Source organism: Phyllobates terribilis, unplaced genomic scaffold, assembly GCF_046119375.1.
Source record: "Phyllobates terribilis strain yellow unplaced genomic scaffold, ASM4611937v1 Scaffold_343__1_contigs__length_2019054, whole genome shotgun sequence".
In the NCBI taxonomy this organism is placed as follows: Eukaryota; Metazoa; Chordata; class Amphibia; order Anura; family Dendrobatidae; genus Phyllobates; species Phyllobates terribilis.
Window position 1 is genome coordinate 465,468 of NW_027363103.1, and position 9,206 is coordinate 474,673.

Sequence of the window (9,206 nt, forward strand, 5' to 3'; positions counted from 1 at the left end):
GAGCAATGAGGTTATGAAACTCTCTACCACATGAAATTGAAATACTTAATTTTCTAAAAAAAATTCAAGGAGGGCATGTGTGTGCCTTTCTTAAATAATATAAAATTGCAGGTTATCCGTACTAGATTTTGTTATGGGACGTTGATCCAGGGAACTAGTCTGATTGCCATATGTGGAGTCGGGAAGGAATTTTTCCCCTAATATGGGGCAATTAGCATCTGCCTCATGGGGTTTTTGCCTTCCTCTGGATCAACACATTAGCTTTTAGGTTGAACTTGACAGACTTGTGTCTTTCAACCTTAAAACTATGAAACGGTCCCTGTATAGAGGTTCAAGGGTGAAGCCCAGGGTTCATTTGGAAACATCAGAAATGGTGTGTCTTGCGCCAAGTCTGTCCAAGGAAGCCTGTTTGAGCCAATGGCCTCAGAAATATCCTAACATTTAAGAAAGTAGCAATAGTTAGGGTTGGCTGAACCATTCTAACTTTAAGTTTGCCCCTCCAGTCAGCATCTACTATGTAGATGCAATCAAGGCCCTGTAATAAGTCTTTATCACTGTACATGGCTGTAAGAGTGAAGGCCAGAGTTCCTTTGGAACCTGTAGGATAGACTGGCTTTTGCCAAGTCTTTCCAAAGAAGCTTTTTTGAGCCATAGGCCTCAGACAGGTCCTAACAAGAAAGTGGCATTAGATAGGTTTTTCTTTAGTTAGGATTGATTCAACTACTCAAGCCTCAAGCGCACTCCTCCGGCCAGCAGCTACTCTGTAGATGCAACCCTGGGCCTATGGTAAGTATCTATCCCTGTACAGGTGTGTAATGGTAAAAAACAGGGTTCCCTTGGGATCTGCAGAATGGAGTAGCTTGCGCCAAGTGTGTCCGAGGAAGTCTGTTTGAGCCAACAGCCTTAAACAGATCCCAGTATTTAGGAAAAAAAAGCTTTAGTTAGAGTTGAATCAACCACTATAGCCTCAAGCTCGCTCCTCCGGCCAGCAGCTACTCTGTAGATGCAGCCCTGGGCCTATGGTAAGTATCTATCCCTGTACAGGGGTGTAATGGTAAAGGCCAGGGTTCCCTTGGGATCTGCAGAATGGAGTAGCTTGCGCCAAGTCTGTCCGAGAAAGCCTTTTTGAGCTGATGGATTTAAACAAATTTCAACATTTAGGAAAAAAGCATTAATCTATTTCAGTTAGAGTTAATTCAATTACTCTAGCATAAAGATCCTAATTCACTTTGTCTAAAGGAAGTTAGTTGGCAAATTTTTATTGTGTGAGCAATGAGGTTATGAAACTCTCTACCACATGAAATTGAAATACTTAATTTTCTAAAAAAAATTCAAGGAGGGCATGTGTGTGCCTTTCTTGAATAATATAAAATTGCAGGTTATCCGTACTAGATTTTGTTATGGGACGTTGATCCAGGGAACTAGTCTGATTGCCATATGTGGAGTCGGGAAGGAATTTTTCCCCTAATATGGGGCAATTAGCATCTGCCTCATGGGGTTTTTGCCTTCCTCTGGATCAACACATTAGCTTTTAGGTTGAACTTGATGGATTTGTGTCTTTCAACCTTAAAACTATGAAACGGTCCCTGTATAGAGGTTCAAGGGTGAAGCCCAGGGTTCATTTGGAAACATCAGAAATGGTGTGTTTTGCGCCAAGTCTGTCCAAGGAAGCCTGTTTGAGCCAACGGCCTCAGAAATATCCTAACATTTAAGAAAGTAGCAATAGTTAGGGTTGGCTGAACCATTCTAACCTTAAGTTTGCCCCTCCAGTCAGCATCTACTATGTAGATGCAATCAAGGCCCTGTAATAAGTCTTTATCACTGTACAGGGATGTAAGAGTGAATGTCAGAGTTCCTTTGGAACCTGTAGGATAGACTGGCTTTTGCCAAGTTTTTCCAAAGAAGCTTTTTTGAGCCATAGGCCTCAGACAGGTCCTAACAAGAAAGTGTCATTAGATAGGTTTTTCTTTAGTTAGGATTGACTCACCTACTCAAGCCTCAAGCGCACTCCTCCGGCCAGCAGCTACTCTGTAGATGCAACCCTGGGCCTATGGTAAGTATCTATCCCTGTACAGGGGTGTAATGGTAAAAACCAGGGTTCCCTTGGGATCTGCAGAATGGAGTAGCTTGCGCCAAGTCTGTCCGAGGAAGTCTGTTTGAGCCAACAGCCTTAAACAGATCCCAGTATTTAGGAAAAAAAAGCTTTAGTTAGAGTTGAATCAACCACTATAGCCTCAAGCTCGCTCCTCCGGCCAGCAGCTACTCTGTAGATGCAACCCTGGGCCTATGGTAAGTATCTATCCCTGTACAGGGGTGTAATGGTAAAGGCCAGGGTTCCCTTGGGATCTGCAGAATGGAGTAGCTTACGCCAAGTCTGTCCGAGGAAGCCTTTTTGAGCCAATGGCCTTAGACAGAACCCATCATTTAGTAATAAAAAAGCTTTAGTTAGAGTTATAGCCTCAAGCTCGCTCCTCTGGCCAGCAGCTACTCTGTAGATGCAACCCTGAGCATGTGGTAAGTCTCCATTCCTCTAAAGGGGTGTAATGGTAAAGATCAGGGTTCCTTTTGACCTGCTTATGCCAAGTCTGTCAAAGGAAGCCTTTTTGAGCTGATGGCTCTACACAGATCCTAATGTTTAGGAAAAAAGCTTATGTGTATTTCAGTTAGATTAAAAGTAAAGCCAACAAAAGAGAATTTAACTTTCCTCAAAAAATCAATTATTAATATAGCATTTACCTGCCCAGATCTCAGAACTAATGCACTATTAGGATGTAGCAATCCCATATAATTTTGTGTGCAGTTTTAATACAATGTAATCACCCCCCTCCATTAATTGGTAATATGTGAGTGGTTGTCGCATCAGTATTTTGCACCTGTGTTGCTGTCATCGTTATTATATGGTATGATTAGTACTGAGACCTAGGCAGGTAAACACTGTTGCCCTTTTTTCCTGTGTTAATTCTTGAATTTTGGTGGGAATTTAAATTTGTCTTTGCTTTTAATGTTAGTGTAGGGACTCGCAAGTATGAGGACCCTTGACGCGGGTTGCGAGCTTGTGTATTTTGGCCAAAATATTTACTAATACCTCATATATATCATATATATTTTTTGCACGTTATTTTTATTCAGGGTGCAGCCAGACCCATCAATGTTGGCCTTGTAAACTAGGGTGTCTGTCTTCATGGGGTGCACTTAAAAAGTGCTGGACAGCCCGCCTAATCTAATAGTTTGGGCTTCACTAATAGGCTGTAAGCCAGACATTGTGCACTACCTATGTGTGACCAGTGCCCTATACAAGGCTTATTTGTGTGCAGTTTTAATACTAAGCAATCACCCCCTCCATGAATTGGTAGGTTGTGAGTGGTTGTCTCATCAATATTTTGCACCTGTGTTGCTGACATCTTCATTATATGGGTTTGCTGCATCCTTGTAATTATTGTTGCTGTATTTGCTGTGTTAATTCTTGAATTTTGGTGGGAACTTTAATTCCTTGTTTTTGTGACTTTGCTTTTAATGTTAGTGTAGGGACTCGCAAGTATGAGGACCCTTGAGCAGGTTGCGAGCTTGTATATTTTGGCCAAAATATCGACCAATACCTCATATATATCATATATATTTTTTACATGCTATTTTTATTCAGGGTGCAGCCAAGCCCATCTACAGGTGCATCTCACAAAATTAGAATATCACCAGAAAAGTTAATTTATTTCAGTTCTTCAATACAAAACGTGAAACTCATATATTATATAGAGCCATTACACACAGAGTGATCTATTTCACATGTTTATTTCTGTTAATATTGATGATTATGGCTTACAGCCAATGAAAACTCAAAAGTCATTATTTCAATTAATTAGAATACCTTATAACAACAGCTTGAAAAATGTTTTCAAAATCCAAAATGTTATCCTACTGAAATGTATGTTCAATAAATGCCCTCAATACTTGGTCGGGGATCCTTTTACATCAATTACTGCATCAATGTGGCAATGTGGCATGGAGGCGATCAGCCTGTGACACTGCTGAGGGGTTATGGAAGCCCAGGTGGCTTTGATAGAAGCCTTCAGCTCGTCTGCATTGTTGGGTCTGGTGTCTCTCATTTTCCTCTTGACAATACCCCATAGATTCTTTATGGGGTTAAGGTCAGGTGAGTTTGCTGCCAATCAAGCACAGTGATACTGTTGTTTTAAACCAGGTATTAGTACTTTTGTCAGTGTGGACAGGGGCCAAGTCCTGCTGGAGAATGAAATTTCCATCTCCAAAAAGCTTGGCGTAGCTAAGGTTTTGGTTCAGGGGGCCGAAACTTCTGAGTGGGCCTCTAACCAGGTAACCCTGATTCCAACTATAGCGGCGCACCCAGATAGTTGATGTAGGAAAACCTCAGCAGATGACCGCGCTGTTACTAAAAATAATCTCTATACAAAGACCAGCACTGATATTACCGCCATATGGTGACATATATTGATAGATGCCAGTCCTGCAAAACATATAAGAGATCACAGCTCAGTTATATATAGTACCTTACAGCTGACGTTCTTTCTGATTAAATTGTTCACTTTTCCCGTCTTTTCCATCTGGCCCAGACCGACACGACAACTTCTCCAGCCAGGGCTCAGAGTCTCAGGTATGCAGAGATCACAACAAAGACACATTTGACTCCTTACATTTCAGGCACTGACCACATCTATCCCCAACCTGCACAAACTTCTCATCCTGCTGATACCCCAATACTGAGCCTCTGCTGCAAAATGTGTCCCTATTACTGCACCTACTGTGTGCCCTCTAGATGGTAAAACAAACCTCTAAAATAAAGTAATGCCGTGTGCAAGTGTCCTAGAAAACAGTGCCCACATTGTGCCCCCTAGAAAGTAATAGTGCCCCTTCGACAGTCACGATAACCTGAGTTCCCCTATAACAATAAGTGCCCACCTAAGATTTAATAATGTCCTGAGTCTCCCCCCATGTAGAGCTCCGCTCTAACCAGTATGATGTTCTCCTATTCACGATATAATTCCCCCTCACTGTATAGTACCCCCACAAAGTATACTGACCCCTTAGTAGCCCCCAAGCTGATGGCTCCAACACTGTATGATGGCCTCCACACTATACAAAGACCCCACATTATCTCCCACACTGTATGATGGCCCCCACGCTGTTCAAAGAACCCACATTATCTCCCACACTGTATAAATAGCCTACATATAGTATAATGCACCAGATAGTCCTCAATATAGTATAATGCACTCCCCATAGTCCTTCGTATAGTATAATGCGCCCCTATAGGCAGAGTCTGTAGTAAAATGCTCCCCCCATTGACAGAGTCTGTAGTATAAAGCTCCCCCCCATAGGCAGAGTCTGTAGTATAATGCTCCCCCCCTCCTCATAGGCAGAGTCTGCAGTATAATGCCCCCCCCATAGGCAGAGTCTGTAGTATAATGCTCCCCCCTCCTCATAGGCAGAGTCTGTAGTATAATGCCCCCCCCCTCCTCATAGGCAGAATCTGTAGTATAATGCCCCCCCCCCATCTCATAGGCAGAGTCTGTAGTGTAATGTGCCCCCCCTCCTCATAGGCAGAGTCTGTGGTATAATGCCCCCCCATCTCATAGGCAGCGCCTGTAGTATAATGCCCCACCTATAGGCAGAGTCTGTAGTAAAATGCACCCCCCATAGGCAGAGTCTGTAGTATAATGCTCCCCCTCTTATAGGCAGAGTCTGTAGTACAATGTCCCCCCCATAGGCAGAGTCTGTAGTATAATGCTCCCCCCCTCCTTATAGGCAGATTCTGTAGTATAATGCCCCCCCATAGGCAGAGTCTGTAGTATAATGCTCCCCCCTCCTCATAGTCAGAGTCTGTAGTATAATCCCCCCCTCCTCATAGGCAGAATCTTTAGTATAATGCCCCCCCATCTCATAGGCAGAGTCTGTAGTATAATGTGCCCCCCTCCTCATAGGCAGAGTCTGTGATATAATGCCCCCCCCATCTCATAGGCAGCGTCTGTAGTATAATGCCCCACCTATAGGCAGAGTCTGTAGTAAAATGCACCCCCCATAGGCAGAGTCTGTAGTATAATGCTCCCCCTCTTATAGGCAGAGTCTGTAGTACAATGTCCCCCCATAGGCAGAGTCTGTAGTCTACTGCTCTCCCCTGCTCATAAACAGAGTCTGTAGTATAATGCCCCCCATAGGCAGAGTCTGTAGTAGAATGCCCCCCCATAGACAGAGGCTTTAGTATAATGCTCCCCCCCTCCCCATAGACAGTCTGTAGTATAATGCCCCCCCTCCCCATAGGCAGAGTCTTTAGTATAATGCCCCCCCTCTCTGTGGGCAGAGTCTTTAGGATAATGCTCCCCCATAGGCAGAGTCTGTAGTATAATGCACCTCCCCCTTCCCATAGGCAGAGTCTGTAATATAATGCCGCCCCCCACCCGGCAAAAAATAAATAAACAGTACTCATCTCTCCTCCTGGTTCCCTCGCTGCTCAGAGCACCCAGCACGCACACATCTTCAGCACAGCGGGCTGGGCGCCAAGTGATGATGTCAGAGACGTCAGTCACAGAAGGGACTAATGGGAGAGAGATCCGCGCTCCCTCTCTCATCAGTAAACTTGCGGCGGTGGCGGGCAGTGGGGCCCGATGCTGGCACCAGGGGCATGCTAGATACAGTTACACTGGCGTAGCCCTGGATGGGCCCCCTAAGAGCGAGGGGTCCGGGGCCACCGCCCCCTTTGCCCCCCTGGTAGCTTGATACTGTGGCAGAGGGAAGCATGAAGTGCTCTAAAATTTCCTGGTAGACGGCTGCGCTGACTTTGGTGTTGAAAAAACACAGTGGACCTACACCAGCAGATGACACGGCTCCCCAAACCATCACTGATTGTGGAAACTTCACACTAGACCTCAAGCAGCTTGGATTGTGGCCTCTCCACTCTTCTTCCAGACTCTGGGACCTTGATTTCAAATGAAAATTGGAACTCTGGACATCTGTCAAGTCAGCAGTCTTCACCATGATTGTCATGATTGTGGAGCCTACTAAAACAGACTAAGGGACCTTTTTAAATGCTTAGGAAGTCTTTGCAGGTGTTTTTTGTTAATTATTTTAATTTACTGAGTTAATGACTTTTGTGTTTTCATTGGCTATAAGCCATAATCATCAACATTAACAGAAATAAACACTTGAAATAGATCACTGTGTTTGTAATGACTCTATATAATATATGAGGTTCACTTTTTGCATTGAAGAACTGAAATAAATTAACTTTTTGATGATATTCTAATTTTGTGAGATGCACCTATATGTTATGGCCTTGTAAATTAGAGTGTCTATCTTCATGGGGTGCACTTAAATAGTGCTGGGCAGCCCGTGTTCTTGCCTCAGCAGCGAATTTAGCTATCCAGGGAATCTAGTCACTTTATGTGTATATCAGTTCTGACATTATGTTGCTTGCATTTGAATCCTGTCTCTTTTTTATTGTTTGATAACGGCACTGTCTGCTAGTGATTTAATGTATTTGCTCTAGTTTCAATTTGCAATGCATTATGGGAAAGTTCCAAGAGCATTGTGAGACAGTTCTTGTTGCGCTGTGGTCCTGTTCTTGTCACAGTTTGGGCAGCGACCATTATTTCCTCTTCTCTTCTGATGGAGAAGTTCCCTTATCACTCATCTTGTAAAGTGGCACAGAGCGGTAGTCGTGACTGAACGTCGGTCTGATTTCGCTCTGGCACTTTACAGACAATGGGTGTCCCAGTCCCAGTGTGCTCTAGGGTGTGGGGTGCAGCACACTCTCTTGTAGGCCGCAGGCCTCCACTGCCTTCAGGCTTCTGTCCTCAGAAGCCGCCGCTCACAATTTAGGGAACACGAAGTTCTTTGTAACAGTCAAACATATACTTGACAGTTCAAGTTCATCAGGTGGGTACAGATGGGATAAGGCACAGCAATTCACATTATCCTCCTTCTTAGCATAACTCCTCTTCAGCCCTGTTGCTAGCTCATCCTGTATTTCTCGTCCACCTCTGCAGTGCACCCGGGACTGGCCTTCAACTTCCATCTATGCAGGTCCCTGTCCATCTTCCTTTGTACTTCAGAGCACACAAAGTGTCCGGCAGCTCCTATGCCAGACCTTAGGCTCTGGACGTGACTGGAGCGACTGCTCTGGATCCCAGTAATGCCTCCCACTGCCTGGAACATTGAGTACTATATACAGTGGGTACGGAAAGCATTCAGACCCCTTTACATCTTTCACTCTTTGTTTCATTGCAGCCATTTGGTAAATTCTAAAAAGTTCTTTTTTTTTCTCATTAAAGTACACTGTGCACCCCATCTTGACTGAAAAAAAACAGAAATGTAGAAATTTTTGCAAATTTATTAAAAAAGGAAAACTGAAATATCACATGGTCATAAGTATTCAGACCCTTTGCTCATATTTAAGTCACATGCTGTCCATTTCCTTGTGATCCTCTTTGAGATGGTTCTACTCTTTCATTGGAGTCCAGCTGTGTTTAATTAAACTGATAGGACTTGATTTGGAAAGGCACACACCTGTCTATATAAGACCTCACAGCTCACAGTGCATGTCAGACCAAATGAGAATCATGAGCTCAAAGGAACTGCCTGTTACGATGTTAGTAGATACCCTGAAGTCCAATGGCGTGGGCCAAAAGCAGAGACTGAGACAAGAGTAGTGTGAAAGTCTATTTTAAACTCAAGTGCAAAAGATCACAGCAAACAGTTTATGAAGGTAAGTTCATTCCAAACAACACTTCTTAGAACCTAATCTGTAAGGCACGGCCTTCATTACTATTAGGGTATGTAAACGTTAACGATAGTCCAAGTTTACTTAGGTACAGTAATATGCAAACAGAAATAAGGATAGTAAGCAGACGTAGGTATTCCTCAGTTGATTGTGGACTCACGTAGTGCAGAAGAGAAGACAAACTGGAATATGGATCTGGATATTGAAGAATGCAGGAGGTGCAGCGGAGGAAACAGCGATGTCTTAAGCAGAGCTGGAGCCGGGTATTTAAACACAGAGCAAGATGGTGACTATACCAGAGGTGTAGAGATCCAGGAGAAGTTTTCTTCAGGAAGACAAAAGTTCAGAGATCCCAGCGTGAGTGAACAACAGCCAGTGGTTCCTTTCAGCAGAAGTCCCCTTAGCAGAGGATTCAGGCAGCAATCCTTTCAGCGGATGACTAGGAGTAAACACAAAGTCA